Source organism: Mastigoproctus giganteus, chromosome 4 (genome assembly GCF_048544385.1).
Source record: "Mastigoproctus giganteus isolate SK-2022 chromosome 4, ASM4854438v1, whole genome shotgun sequence".
Classification (NCBI taxonomy): Eukaryota; Metazoa; Arthropoda; class Arachnida; order Uropygi; family Thelyphonidae; genus Mastigoproctus; species Mastigoproctus giganteus.
This window is the reverse complement of record NC_143578.1, coordinates 234,089,036-234,105,348: the sequence shown is the minus strand read 5'-3', so window position 1 is coordinate 234,105,348 and position 16,313 is coordinate 234,089,036.

Genomic DNA, 16,313 nt, shown 5'->3' with positions numbered 1-16,313 from the left:
GCTGGATATCATCATTCTTCTCTTTCTTGGTGATTTCTTTTTACTTTTCTCTCTCTCTCTCAGGGAATTTTTTTTTTTTTTGGATGATGCAGCATAAGCCTCAGGCTTCCTTGCACCATATGGCTAATAATAATAATAAGGGTTTGCTTACTTCCCTTGCCGCCTCCTCTAATATAACTCGATAGATCTCGTCCATCCCAGGTGCCTTTCTTATGTTAAATTTCAACAATTTCTTCTCCACTTTGCTCTCAGTTATCAGAAAATCATTTTAGCTCCCTGTTAGAGTTTGATAAACGTCTCGCACTCCCTCATTGAATAACTCCTCAAGTCTGAATGTAGATGCAAAATACTCATTTAGTTTATCAGTTACCTCAGCATGATCATCAATAGTCAACCCATCTATGTTAAGTGATCCAATCTGATTCATCCCTTTCCTTCTAGAGTTTACATAAGTAAAGAACTCTTTACTGTATTTCTTTGCATCCTTTGACAACGATTTCTCGTAATCCGCCCTCGCCTGCCTAACCTCCTTCGTGACTTGATTACAGACTAGTTTATATCTGCCATAGGCTTCTGTGTCACCTGATACTTTATATGCACCCAATAGATTTTTCTTCTCTGTCACGAGCCTCGTTAATTCATTTGACATCCATTTTGGCTTGAATAGTATTTCTTAGTCGGAATAAAAAGTCCTCCAAAATTAAGTCCCTGAAGGCTTCCCATTTAGAATTCAAGTTTGTTAACATCATCAGTTGACCCCATTGCACAGAATTTAAAAATTGTTTCAGATCACCCTTACGAAAGCAAAAGCCCTTCCCTTTAGCCTTGATGGCAATTCCATCTTCAGCGTGCTCAACCCCTTCAAAGTCTTGTACACCTCAATCAGATCACCTCGTAGGTGCCTAGTCTCCAGACGTTGCAATTTGCAGAACTTAAGTCTCTCTTGGTAAGAGGATCCCTTCATTCCCCTCACCAATCTTCTTGCCCTTCTCTGTACACGCTCAAGGAAATCTTCTTCTTTACACGCTCAAGGAAATCTCTGTCTTCTCCGACTCAACCACTAACAGGTCTGTGATTACTCGTGTCACCCTTCCATCCCCCTTTGTGAATTGTGGACACATTTGCACATCTCCAGTCCGTGCGGACATCCCCTGAGTCCAAGAATGCTCTCATAATTTTGGCTGAGGGTTTGCTTAGTTGCTTTGCTGCCTCCTCCTCCGTTCCGTGAGGGGTGATGGAATGGCGAGAATGGTTTTTAGTTTTTTTTTTTTTGTAAACGCCTCCTGCATTCTTTTTCTTTAATTTACATTTTTTTTTTTGTCTAGGGCGGGCATATTCCCCTTCTGCGCACCCCTCAATACGCACCTACAACCAAAATAAGAGACCCCCAGTAGCACAGACAGAAACAACACAGAAAAAAAGATGGACGAAAAAGGCAATCCATGGGTGACACCACAATTTCCCCCATTAAACTATTATATTTGGGTTATGTAGAAAGTCACTTCAACCTCCCATGGGTATTGTGTCTGTAAAGTGCGGTCCTTTGGTAGATTTCCGCCTGCACTGGATGAAAAGTCCCCGTTTCAAGATAAAACCTTGCTATCTGCGCCAGAGACATTCTAACTGACCCACGGACTGAAAATAACACATAAATGCTCCTCGCCTCATTGAGGGGATTCGAACTCGTGTCTTTTGCACCCGGGTGGAGAGCACACCAGTTCGATGATACCACTGTGCTACAGTCCACACATGACATCTATTAAGGATAAATAGTTCTGGACGCTTCCAAAATATGAATCACGAGCGAGAGACTCATCTCAGAGACCGAAAGGTTCATGCTGTTCCTTCACCACCAGGAAGTCAACACCAAGAACCGAAGATAATACATTCTCAAGGACTCTAGAGTGACAAATGACCAGGACATTTGTCACTCTAGTCATCGTTATTTGTCGAAATATTTCTACCAGACTTCTGACTGCCCCTACCTCCCCATATCGGATGGGCCTGAACTGGGTTCGAGTCCATAAATTAGGAGATGAATTGTTTTTTGCGATATTTGCTATTTACTTCTAACTTCTTGTATTTTCCTATTTGTATTTCACTATTTGCACTTAAAACATTTTTTTCCTATTGAACACCAACGGCAAATGGCTCGGCAATGAGGTCTCGACCTAAAGTGAACCTATTCAGTCGAAATTTTGGTGGTCTGAAATTACGTCGTCATAAATTAAATTAAAAGGTGTATGAGTAAATGTCGATACAATAAACATAGAATTATTAAACCGGCAAGATATTTATTTGAAAATAAACCTCAATGTTATTATTCAAATGTTTTTAATAATAATAATCCTTATACATACGGTTTTATTGTAAATATCATGCACAATGACTGCACAATTACTCCTAGGTCTTTTTCATTTTCAACCACCTTAAGAGTAGTTGGTAAGTTTCTCTGGGGTTACTTCTTCCCATATGCAGTACTTTACATTTGTCAAGGTTAAACTTCATTTGCCACTTCGTAGCCCATCTGCCCAAATTATCTAGATCCTGGTGCAGTAGCACACTGCCATTACTGTCATCAATATCATTGATAATTATACAAAACAACAGTGGACCCAACACCGAACCCTTTGGGACTCCACTAATAACATTAGTCCACGAAGAGCAGCACCCATTGATTACCACCCTCTGTCTTCTCCCACTCAACCATCCTTTTATCCATTGTAGCAACTTACCCTTAATACCATTCTGCTCCAATTTGTACAGTAGTCTTCCATGCGCAACAGTGTCAAAAGCTTTCCTGAAATCCAAATATATGAAATCAAAATTATTTTTTGCATCCAGTTCCTTTGTGACCACATCATAATAACCAATCAAATTTGTCAGACAAGACTTTCCCTTAACAAACCCATGCTGTCTGAATTATTGCTGCAGTCTTGTCTAGATGATCCTGCAATGCATCTTTAAGCATTGACTCCATTATTTTACCCGGAACAGAAGTTAAACTAACTGGTCTGTAATTACTCGTGTCACCCTTCGATCCCCCTTTGTGAATTGAGGATACATTTGCACATCTCCAGTCGGTGGGAACCTCCCCTGAGTCCAAAGATGCTCTCATAATTACGGCTAAGGGTTTGCTTAGTTGCTTTGCCACCTCCTTTAGTATAACTGGATAGGTCCCATCCACCCCAGGCGCCTTTCTTATGTTTAACTTTAACACTTTCTCCTCCATTTTGCTCTCAGTTATTACAAAATCATTAAGCACCCTGCTACAATTTGATAACCTTGTGGCATTTTCAAACCTTAATAACTCCTCATGTGTGAATGTAGATGCAAAATACTCCTTCAGTTTGTTTGCTATCTGAGCAGGAACATCAACAGTCGAACCATCGATGTCAAGTGGTCCAATCAGATTCATCCCCTTCCTTTAAGAGTTTATATAAGTAAAGAAATCCTTGCTGTTTTTCTTAGCACCCTTTGCCAAAGATTTCTCGTAATCTGCCTTCGCCTGGCTAACCTCCTTTGTGACCTGATTACAGACTAGCTTATATCTGCCTAGGCTTCTATCTTGTCACTTGATAATATATATGCATCCCATGCATTTTTCTTCTCTATTACGAGTCTGATTAGTTCATTTCACAACCATTTAGGCCTAAACCTTGAGCAATATTTCTTAATAGCTATGGAACTTTTAGTAGCTTCCACGATTAATTCCTTGAATGCTTCCCACTTAGAATTTACTGTTGGCAACATTGTCAGTTGATCCCACTGTACAGAATTTAAAATCTGTCTGAGACCACTACTCACCTTTACGGAAGCAAAATCCCTTTCCTTTACCCCCGATGGTAATTATATCTTTAAGTAAATCCCACGTCAGTACACTGTGATCACTGCCACCTAGTGGTTCCTTTATCTGCAAATTCTTAATACACGAATGATCACTGCTGATAACCAGATCAAGGGTATTACTGTCTGTGGTTGCCTCCGGAACATGCTGCTGTAGAAAACAATCATCCAATAAATCCACAAAAGTCTTACTAGTGTGTGTGTGTGTGTGTGTGTGTGTGTGTGTGTGTGTGTGTGACCAAACCACAAGTTCCAGTCAATATCTGGGAAGTTAAAATCCCATTATAAGACATTCTGATTTACTAGCCCACTCTGTTTCTCTGTACAATTGTTCATTGTACTCATTCAAGTCATTATAACACACTCCTTCTCTTATTTTTCCTTTCGCAGTGCTTATCTCACACCAAACTGACTCAACAGTGCACTGTTCATCTATATCAACTGGATGCACTTCTTTTTATTTTACGTTTTTCTTAATTAACAGCATAACACCTCCTCCTCCCTTTCTATCCTGCCTATCCTTTCTGTACACATTGTATTCCCCAAATTCCAGTTCTGCATTCCTTATATCTGTGTGACACCACGTCTCTGCTATGCCAACAATATCCGCCTGTGATGTCTTGACCAACACTTCAAATTTATTTACTGTACTTCTAGCATTGGTATACATGCAAGCATACATGCACCTATTCCTATTCCTAGTTACCTTAACACATCCCATATACCCACCTATTCCAACATGACTGCCATCCCTCCCTGACACCCACAACTCCCCTCGCTCCAGGTCGCTGCTGATTCCATAGAAGTTGTGCAAGAATCACCTTCATCTCAGCCTGCGGCTTAGGCAACTTATTCCAGTAATTCATAACTCGCTGGCTAAAATAAACCTTCCTGCAGTCCAATCTAAACATTTCCCCCCGTAACTTGAATTTATGTCCCCTAGTTCTAGCATCATTTATAATCTTGAAAATTTCGTCCTCATTCATTTTACTGATGCCTCTCAGAGCCTTAAAGACCTCAATCAAATCTCCTCTAAGGTGTCTTGTTTCCAAACTCTGCAACCCACATATTTGTTTAATATTCATGATAAATAAATATGTAAATCTAAATGCTTTTAATGCTTTTGTGGTAACTGAAAAAAAAAGTGTAAGAAGAGAAAGTGTTGAAGCCAAAAGTAAAGAACGCACTTCAAGTAAGTCTAAGGGAGGCTATTCAGTGTTATTAAAAGAAACCATAAAAGTTAAATCTTTAATAATGAGATCATCTTTGAACAAATAGACCAGATATGTGCAAATGTCTCTCCAATTCACTTAGGGGGATCAAAGGACAATTATTATAATTACAGACTTGAAAGCATGATGTCTGTTCCAGGGAAAATAATGAAGTCAATGGTTTCATGAAGTCAATATGTATTTCAGAATCAGCTTGAAAGAATGGAGTTATACTGCAATCATATCGTGGATTCATAAAAGTGAGATCGTGTATCCATCCTGATTATGGTTCTGTGACAAAGGAAATGGATGCAAAAATAATTTTGATATCATACACTTAGATTTCACCAAACTTATGACACTGTTCCGCACGAAAGGCTGTTTTACAAATTGGAGCCACGTTGCTTTAGCAACAAATAATTCTTATGAATAAAGGGAGCATTAAGCGATAGAAGAAAGGAGGATGGTTATAAATGGGCACTGCAATTCTTGTTTTAATATTATTGGTGAGGTTCATGGGTGGGCTCTTTATTGCTCTAAATATTTATAAATGGTGTTGATGTCAAACTTAGTGCTTAAATTTTCAGATGATACCAAGATTACAGTGAATTTAATGAGAAATTAAGGCATATCGTTCAAACAAGATTTTAAAAAATTAGACTGATTATCTGAGAAGCGGTAATTTAGATTTAGCATTGATAACTGCAATGCAGTGCGTACAGATAGCAGCAATCTCAGAATAAAACACCGATTGGGTGGTATCACACTCAGGGTAGTGAAGAACGAAAAATAGCTGGGGTAATTACGTCATGAATTGCAGTAAATGACCGAAACTTTCAATTTAGGCTAAGAAAGAACTATTTACAACGGAACTGTGCGGCTTGAGTTAAAGAATCTGCGATTTGGTAGTCTTGTCCCCATACGAATGTCACTTCTTTCTTTCGTTCGATGGACTGTGCAACAGTAGAAAAAGATCAAGCGGTCTGACGAATCTCGATTCACACTTTTTTCCATTATTGATAAGGTGGCAGTGTGATGTGAAAACCTCGTGAGGACGTACATTCAGACTCACCATTCAAGTGGGTGGAAATGGTATTATGGTATAGGTTGGTATAGACTATGTTTCTCATCCTGTTACAATGCCCTGTTACCTTCAATGAATATCTTTTTTGTCGTGACCAACTTCACCCTGAAATACTTCATTTTTACCAGTATTTGATGGGTTCCTTCAAGACTACAACACAACTATCCACCTTATGAAAACTGTAACTGAATAGCCGAGGAACATTCCCAAGATTTCCAACATCTACTCTGACCGCCTAATTGTTCAAATATGAATCTATTCTGGACGTCTCGGATATGTTCTAAAGGGTACTTCGCCTTCGCAGTTTTCTGCAGACCATAATGCAACAACTGACAATTTTCTGAAGGAAGAATGGTCAAATCTGGAGAGAGATTTCCTCAGACACCTAGTGGAATCCATGCCACAATCTTTATGGGCTGTATTAACGTCAAAAGGTAGATTTTCTAGATATTGAATAAAGGTTGCTAATTTGGATTAGAATTACCATTAGTAGTTAGAGGCATATGAAGCAGGAGAGCCAGCATATGTAGCATTAGTAAAAAAAAAAATCATTAAAAAAAATAATAATAATAAAAAATTCATTCCAGTTCCTCATTGAATTTACTTAAGCTATCGACTTCCACAACTACAGATGGAAGTTTGTACTTCCATCTGTCGTTGTTGAAGTTTGTACCGCTGGCTAAAGGAAAATTTCCACATACATCTAATAACTGCCTTTCCTCAATTTTAATTTATGCCTCCTAAGGTCCCCAATCTGGGAAAGAGGAAGAGGGAGAATGTCACCAGAATTGAGCCTGTTCAACCCATTCAATGCCCTACACACCTCAATCAGATCACCTCATAGGTGACTAGTCTCCACACGCTGCAATTTGCAGCACTTAAGCCTTTTTTGGTGAGATCACCCCTTTCGTTACCCTCATCAATCTTGTTGCCCTTCTCTGTACTCGCTCAAGCAACTCTACATTCTTCCTAAAATTAGGCCTCCAGACGCAGTACTCAAGGCGTGGCCTGACCATTACCTCATGCATAGGGATAATCACCTCCTTTTGCCTACCAGATTCCTGTATATCATTGACAATACCCCATGATCTGCTCTGCCAGCGCCTAGAACAGAAAACTTAATATCTGACTCTACAATCACTCCCAGATCTTTTTCATCTGTCGTTGTGGAAATTGATAGCTTAAGTAAATTCAAGGAGGAACTGGAATGAATTGTTTATTATTATTTTATTTATTTATGTTTTTTTTTTTTTTTTTTTTGTTTTTGCTAATGCTACATATGGTGGCTTTCTTGCTTCATATGCCTCTAGTAACTACTAATGCTAATTCTAATACTACTCAGTGACAAAAAAATTAGAACCTTTATTCAATATCTACAAAATCTACCTTTTAACGTTAATACAGCCCGTAAAGATTGAGGCATGGATTCTATTAGGTATCTGAGGAAATCTGTCTCCAGATTTGACCACTCTTCCTTCAGAATATTTGTCAGTTGTTGTATTATGGTCTGCAGAAAACTGCGAAGGCGAAGTACCCTTTACAACATATCCGAGTCGTCCTGAATAGGTTCATATCTGAATGGTTTGACGAAGACAGCTCTGGCTTCCAGCATATCGATTGGCCTCCGAACTCCCCAGATATCAATCCCATAGAGCACTTGTGGACACTATGGAAAGGCATATCAGGCGTCTGGATACACCAATCACCTCCATACCTGCACTGTTAGTCACATTACACCCAGCTTGGTTGGCCATACCTCCCGATCGCTTCCGACATCTTGTTCAATCAATGCCACGTCAGATGCCTGCCGTACTGAAGGCAAAAGGACCTACGAAGTATTAGGTATGTGGTCGTAATTCAGTGATCACTCAGTGTATATTACTCATAACTGGCATGTTCTCTGAACGAAGAACCAGGGTTTCTGGGAGAAGAAAATCTTGTCTTTTTCTGAGACTGACTAAGGGTAAAAAACGCCCATTAAAGTACGACCATAATTGTGAACAGGCATCTGAAGCACTAGCCTAGGCCTCACCATAGATGGGGGGGGGGGCCTAGCATAGCCTCTGTAATCTCAAATTTACTAGGTCTATTTGTTTCTATCGCGTAAAAAGAGACATGTAAAATTTACTGAAAGTGTGGATGACTCATTTCTACAAAAGAACAGATTAATTTTCAGAATAAAGGAAAATGATCTGTCCTAATTCTCTAATAGGGTGTAAGTGTAGAACACATGTTGACAACGTATTATTCGCGTCGGGAATATGCCTTAATCTTTTCCACTGGCTTTAAACACAAGAAAGCAGTTGACCAGCACGAATTATCGGTGCAGTATGTGGGAGTCGGTTGTAAATGTGTTACGGACACCACTAAATTGTGGAATGTCCCTGTTCTTAATCCCTTTACTTCTTAATTCGTGCATTCTACAGCAGCAACTCTATTCCCTAAATGCTAGAAATTCGTAACCACGCGAAATCCGTCGTTATATGGAAATTTTGTTCGTTCTACGTAATCTATTTTAATTGAACCGCCCATAGAATTCAGAATCTATTTATGTTCAGATCCGAAAACTGTGAAATTTAGTTTAATTTATCAGTTAATAATGCAGCTAAAATATGAATATGGAGCATCTAAGCGAAAGAGGCAACGAGAAAAAAACGATTTGTTTTGAAAACAAAACAAATCAGTAAAAATAATTGGCTATTCTGATTATATTTATATACACTGTGCTGCCACTTTATTAGGTACATCCCTACTGTGCACACAAATGGTTTGTCCCACAACGTTGCAAGTGACATGACCACAGTTGTGGATACAAATGCAGCAGAACAACCTTTCTAGTATCAGTTAAGCGTACAAACCGTACCAAGAATGGGGAAAAGGAGGGATCTAACGGACTTCGAACGTGGCATGGTAGTAGGTGTAAGACGTGCTGGATAAAGCATCTCTGAAACGGCAGTTATCCTGAACTTTTCATGCCCCACAGTTTCAAAGATGTATTGAGAATGGTGCAACGAACAGAAAACATCCTCTCAACGGCACTCCTGTGGAAGAAAATCGCTTGTTGATGAGAGAGAGAGATCGGAGGAGGAAGGCTAGTATTGTGCAAGGAAACAGACAGGCCACAACGTCGCACATCACGTCAGAATACAACTTAGGTGCGCAGAACAAAAAATCACTAGTCGCACTTTGTCTCGAATGGGCTACAACAGCCGACGGCCACATCGCGTACCTTTGTTATCAGTGAAGAACAAGACAGCATGCCTCCTGTGGGCACAGCAACACCAGCACTGGACTATCGAGAATTTGAAAACAGTTGCTTGGTCTGACGAGTCGAAGTTCCTGGTGCATCATGCTGATGGAAGGCTCAGAATTTGGGGAAAACAACATGAATCCATGGACCCGTCACGTCTGACGACTGCTGTGCAAGGTGGTGGTGGGGGCAGTGTTATGGTGTAGAGAATATTTTCTTGATATAGGTTGGGTCCATTGATACCCATAGATTCACGTCTGAATGCCACATCGTATCTTAACATCGTTGCTGACCAAGTTCATCCGTTCATGTTGACAGTTTATTCTCAGTCAGATGGTTACTTCCAGCAGCATAATGCACTGGTGCACAAATCCCAAATCACTATGTAATGATTCCAGGAACATGACAATGACTTATCCTTGCTGCAGTGGCCCGCTCAGACTGCAGATCTCAATCCTATTGAATAGGTTTGGGATAGCTGGAAAGGACTATTCGCTGGGGACCTACACCTCCGTCGAATCTCAAGGAACGGCGTGACATACTCATGTCTGCATGGTACTCCATTCCTGTACGACATTTTCACCATATTGCTCAATCCATGCCTAGAAAAATCCAGACTATTTTGAAGGCTGAACACGCTACTAAGTAGGTGTACCTAATAAAGTGGCAGCACAGTGTATATATATATATATATATGTAATTTTTTTTGACTCTGGTATCTTTATAGGGGGCCCCAGCAAGAGCTTACGGCCTCGGGCCCCGAGAAGTGTAAGTACGTCCTGCATAAAAGATTCTCTCGTTGTTGACGGGATTAGACCCAAGTTCTTTTTATTCATCCTGTATGGGAAATGTGTGCCTTTATGCTTCTAAAGATCTAGATGATCCTGTAGTGCTTCTTTAACCAGTGCCTCCATTAATTTTCCTGGAACAGAAGTTAAACTCACAGGTCTATAATTACTTGTGTCAGCCTTTGATCCTCCTTTGTGAATTGGGGTCACATTTGCACATTTCCAGTCTATGGGTACCTCCCCTGAGTCCAAGGAAGCTCTCATAATTATGGCTAAGGGTTTGCATACTTCCTTTGCTGCCTCCTTTAATATAACTGGATAGATCCCATCCACCCCGGGTGCCTTTTTTGTGTTTATCTTCAACAGTTTCTCCTCCACTTTACTCCCAGTTATTTCAAGATTCTGTAGCTTACTGCTAGAGTTCAATACACCTCTGGCATTCCCCTTGCTGAATAACTCCTCATGTGTGAATGTCGATGCAAAATATTCATTTAGTTTGTTAGCTACCTGAGCAGGATCATCAACAGTTGACCCATCAATATCAAGTGGACCAATCTGATTTATCCCCTTCCTTCTAGAGTTTACATAAGTAAAGAACTCTTTGCTGTTTTTCTTTGCATCCCTTGCCAAGGATTTCTCGTAATCTGCCTTCGCCTGCCTAACCTCCTTTGTAACTTGGTTGCATATCAACTTGTATCTATCATAGGCTTCTTTGTCATGTGTTAATTTGTATGTATCCCATGCATTTTTCTTCTCTGCCATGTGTCTCATTAGTTCATCTGACATCCATTTAGGCCTGAACCTTGAACAATATTTCTTAGTTGGTATGTAAAGCCCAGTAGCTTCCAAGATAAGTTCTTTGAATGCTTCCCATTTTGAATTTGCTGTTGGTAATATCATCACTTGGTCCCACTGTATAGAATTTAAATACTGTCTCAGTCCATCGTAGTCGCCTTTACGGAAGCAATAACCCTTCCCTTTACCCCTGATGGTAGTTACCTCTTTGAGTAAATCCCACTTCAGCATACTGTGATCACTGCCACCTAGTGGTTCATTTATCTGCAGATTCTTAATGCATGAAGAATCACTGCTGATAATCGGATCAAGAGTATTACTCCCTCTAATTGCCTCCCGAACATGCTGATGTAGAAAACAATCATCCAATAAATCCACAAAAGCCCTGCTAGTGTGTGAGTAACCAGCCCCCAAATTCCAGTCAATATCTGGGAAATTAAAATCTCCCATTATAAGACTCTCTGATTTACTGGCCCACTCTATTTCCCTGTACAGTTCCTTATTATACTCATCAGAGTCATTAGGTCTATAGCACACTCCTGCTCTCAATTTTGATCTCCCAATGCTTACGTCACACCAAACTGACTCAATACTGCACTTTCCAGCGATGTCGACTGGCTTCACTTCCTTGGTTTTTATGTGTTTCTTAACTAATAGCATAACCCCCCCCATTCCTATCCTGTCTATCCTTTCTGTAGAAGTTGTACTCCCCAAATTGCAGTTCTGCATCCCTTATATCTGTGTGACACCACGTCTCTGATATCCCAACAATATCTGCCTTCGATGTTTTGAGCAATACCTCAAATTTATCTAATTTATTTACTAAACTCCTAGCATTGGTGTACATGCAAGTATACCTGCACCTGTTTCTATTCTTAGCTACCCTAACACAACCCATGTGTTTACTTGTACCGCAATGGCTTCCAGCAGTCTCTGAAATATCAAGCATCTTGTTTTTCAGGCTTCTGCTCATTCTAATAGAAGCAGTGCAAGAATCTCTTTCACCTCTGCCAGTGGCTACTGTCAATCTATTGGTCTTTGTCTCCCCCCAAGCTAGCAGTTTTCCGACCCACCTAACACTGCCTCGATAGTACAAATTGTATCAGCAAATATTCTTGCACCCTTTCTATTTAAGTGTATCCCATCCCTGTAGAAGCAGTCTCTCCTGTTAACAAGTACAGACCAGACAGAAAAAAAATTCTACCCCTTGAGCCTTGCACAATCTTTCCAGGGCCGAATTGATCGACAAGACTCTCATCATATACTCCCTCCTATCGTGTCTGGCAGAATTGCAGACACTTTCAAATTCAACCCTAATTCTCGGCTTTTGTTCAACAGTGACCTGTACTTGTTAAGTAATTCTGCCGGTCTCCTACTCTTAATATTATTAGTGCCAACGTGTACAACTATATCACCTTTTGTGCCCTTAAAAGATGATATCCGCTCTACAACGTCATCAACTTTTGCCCCTGGCAGACATACCTGGTCCTGTTCCACCTATCCTTTTTACAAAGCATGTTCCCCGGTTCCGTGACAATAGAGTCACCAACAACTACTAGTTCCTTCGGGACCAGCGCATTCTGCCTTGGGGGTTGTCTCTGTGTCACGCGATGCCCAAGTGCAAGCTCTGCCGTTGATGTGGGCAGCTGAGAGCTTGATGGGCCCCTCAATTTAGTTTCTTCGAGGGCATCCACCCTGTCCTTCAAGCTCTCATATAGGCCCACAAGAACGCCGAGTTGTTGCCTGATATCGATACACTCCTTGCATCGCGCACACACAAAGACAACCCCCTTGGCAGTATCATGTCCCGTACCCGATTGCTCTGCAAACATCAAGCAAACAGTGCATTTTATAAGGCTGTGAGTCAGAGGACAACTGCCCCCCTCAGTTCTGCTCTGAGCCACAGCGCTTCCATTAGCTTGAGCCTTTTGCTTTGCTGCTCTGGTCTGAGTCATGATTCTATTAATTTATTAATTAATTATGTTATGTTATTAATTATATTACGTTTGTAATCTAAGTCGTTATATGTATTTATTTAAACGTACAATTTAACTGCTTACGAAGTTCAACTAACGCTATCTAGTACGGTATATAACCTACGGTATATCTAGTACGGTATCACAATGGCGGGAAAGTTACTAACGGTAGCAGTAGTTACGAACACGTGGAAACCCTTACCGATACTTTTACAAGGCCGAGTAAAGAATATATACACAAAATTAATCAAAAAATCACAAAATAATGTTATACTACTAAATTTAAATCAAAAGTTTTAGAAAAACAATAATTCCAAATCAATAAATAAGAAAAATCCACTTAGCGGCTTTGAACACGACCGTCACCAGTAGCCTCGTCAGCCTTATATTTAACTTCACAATTTCTTCTTCACTTTGCTCTCAGTTATCACAAAATCATTTACCATTTTAGCTCCCTGTTAGAATTTGATAAACGTCTGGCACTCCCTCATTGAATAACTCCTCATGTGTGATTGTAGATGCAAAATACTCATTTAGTTTATCAGCTACCTCAGCATGATCATCAATAGTCAACCCATCTATGTTAAGTGATCCGATCTGATTCATCCCTTTCCTTCTACAGTTTACAATACGTAAAGAACTCTTTTCTGTTTTTCTTTGCATCCTTTGCCAAAGATTTCTCGTAATCCGCCTTCGCCTGCCTATCCTCCTTCGTGACTTGATTTCAGACTAGTTTATATCTGCCACAGGCTTCTGTGTCACCTGATACTTTATATGCATCCCATAGATTTTTCTTCTCTGTCACGAGCTTCGTTAATTCATCTGACATCCATTTTGGCCTGAACCTTGAATAGTATTTCTTCGTCGGAATAAAAAGCCTAGTAGCCTACAAAATTAAGTCCCCGAAGGCTTCCCATTTAGAATTCAACTTTGTTAACATCATCAGTTGACCTCACTGCACAGAATTTAAAAACTGTCTCAGACCACCGTACTCACCTTTACGAAAGCAAAAGCCCTTCCCTTTAGCCTTGATGGTAGTTACATCTTTAAGTAAATCTCACATTAGCACGCTGTGATCACTGCCATCTACCAACCCATAAGGAATGTAGAGAAATTGGACACCACTCAAACAAACAAGGAGACCCCACTTGCACAGACAGAAGAAACAAAGAAAGATGAGCGAAAAAGGCACTCCATGGAGACACCGCTATGACCTCCATTAAACTATTTTATTAGGGTTTCCTAGAAAGTCACTTCAACTATTCATGGGCGTTGTGTCTGTTCTTTAGTCGATTTGCCTGCTTTACTGGACGAAAAGCACAAGTTTCACGAGGAAACCTTGTTGTTCATGTTGTTCATTCAACACCAGGAATTGAAGAAAATCCGTTGTCCAGGAATCTGGAGTGACATATGATCGTGTTTATGATGCCACCTGGCTCCAGAGCTGTGAAACTCATATTGTTGTAAAAAATCGAATCAATGGCTCTGATTCCAATAGCTTTTCCTTAATTTCCTTTTGAATATCCGTCCCCATGTGCAAGTGCAGTGAAATTGAAATATACAGGAAGCGGAAATGCCGTTGCCATGACAATTAAAGAAATGAAAAGCCCTCTTTCGGTAGGGTTCGTTAATTTTTAAAAAAAATTAAATGACTATATCAGTTTATTTAATAATTAATTTCTAAATAATTAGATTAATCAAGTGAACTAGGTGTACAATCGCATAATAAATATTAAAAAAAAATTAATAAAAATAAATATATTTAAGGTGACTCCCAAATTAAGAACGAACTGTGTTGGAACTTAGCTTATGTAATATGCTCAGTTCCAATGCAATTACTTTCGCATGGTTTAGGAGTGATTAATTAATAGAACTGATTGCTGGTAGGATAATAATTTCACTGCAATTAATACTTAGAATGCTACTGGAATTAACCTCCAGAGTGCGCACTTATTTTAATACTAGGAATTTTTTAATTGGAATTTCTTCAAAGATAAGTTAAGGAAAAAGGCACTCCATGGGCGAAAAACTGGAGTTCGATCCAAACACAAGGACAAGGATTTAAACGTGAGTTATTGCGGCCACAACGCAATGCCCTTACCACTAGCAATATGACGGGAAGAACATCCTTCCTCACATAAAGCAACTCTTTCTTCATGGCATCAACTGCACGTAACTGGCCATCCTGACACATGCAAGGAATGACTGCAATTCTTGCAGAGCGTGCTCACATAAAGCTGAAAGCAACAGCTGATACAATATTGGTGATTAGTAGAACCTGTAAAAGATTAAACTAGTGACGCATGAGTCTATGACTGTATAACAGTCACACAAGTGCGTAATTAGGGTTTAGTAAAGTTCGTGGAGGCTAGGGCTCATAATACCGTAATCACCAATATCAATTCTCTTTACACGTGACTTTCTAAGTAACCCTAATATAATTGAGGAATTGCCGTGTCCCCTTTTTCGCCCATCTTTGTTTCTTCTGTGTGCGCGTAGATTGGTGTTGTGTTTTCTTGAAAAATCCTTGCGTTTCTTAATTGCCTTGTTGTGTTGTTCAGTGAATCCTCATCTTCCTATGGTCAGTCTCTGGAAGGTAAACTTTGGGTGGTGTTTGCGGCTCTTGTTCATCATTGCCCTTCTCTTTTTCATATCACAAAAATGAATGCGATATTTTTAGTTCAAGTTACGACTTCATTATATTTAAATAAATATAAAAAAGTATATGATATTTACAATAAAACTATATTATTATTATCATTTTAATAATAATCCATACACAAGCACACAACGATTATTATTAAAAACACTTGAACAATAAAATTTCAGTTTATTTTTAATAAACGTCTTGACAGTTTAGTAATTTTTTATTTATTGTATCGAAATTTACTTATACACCTTTTTATTTATTCTATGACGATGTAATTTCAGATGACAAAAAGCTTGCTTGAATTGTTTCTTTTAAAGTTGGACGCATCTCACGATTTTGCGAGTATTGCGGTTTTTCCCTCTGCTGTTCCTCGTTTTTCTGAACGTTTCAAGCGCAAATAGTCAATACGGATATGTACAGGAATGTTAAAAAAAAATGAGCTTTATGTGGAATTATTTGACGCCCCATTTTTTAGGGGCCCATTTAAAGAAAAAAAAGGAATTTTGGGAACCCCTCTAATCTAAACAGATGTTTTTATTGCATATTGGATAACCCGCCACTGTGCGAAGTTGCAGAAGCAGCATGTTATGCAAGTGTATGAGCTTATGCAGCATCAGCCAAAACAAATTCCAAAACAATCCCTTCTAAATGTTCATCCAGTTCCTCCTTAACTTTTATTAACCAATCAACTTCCAGAACGACAGATGGAAATT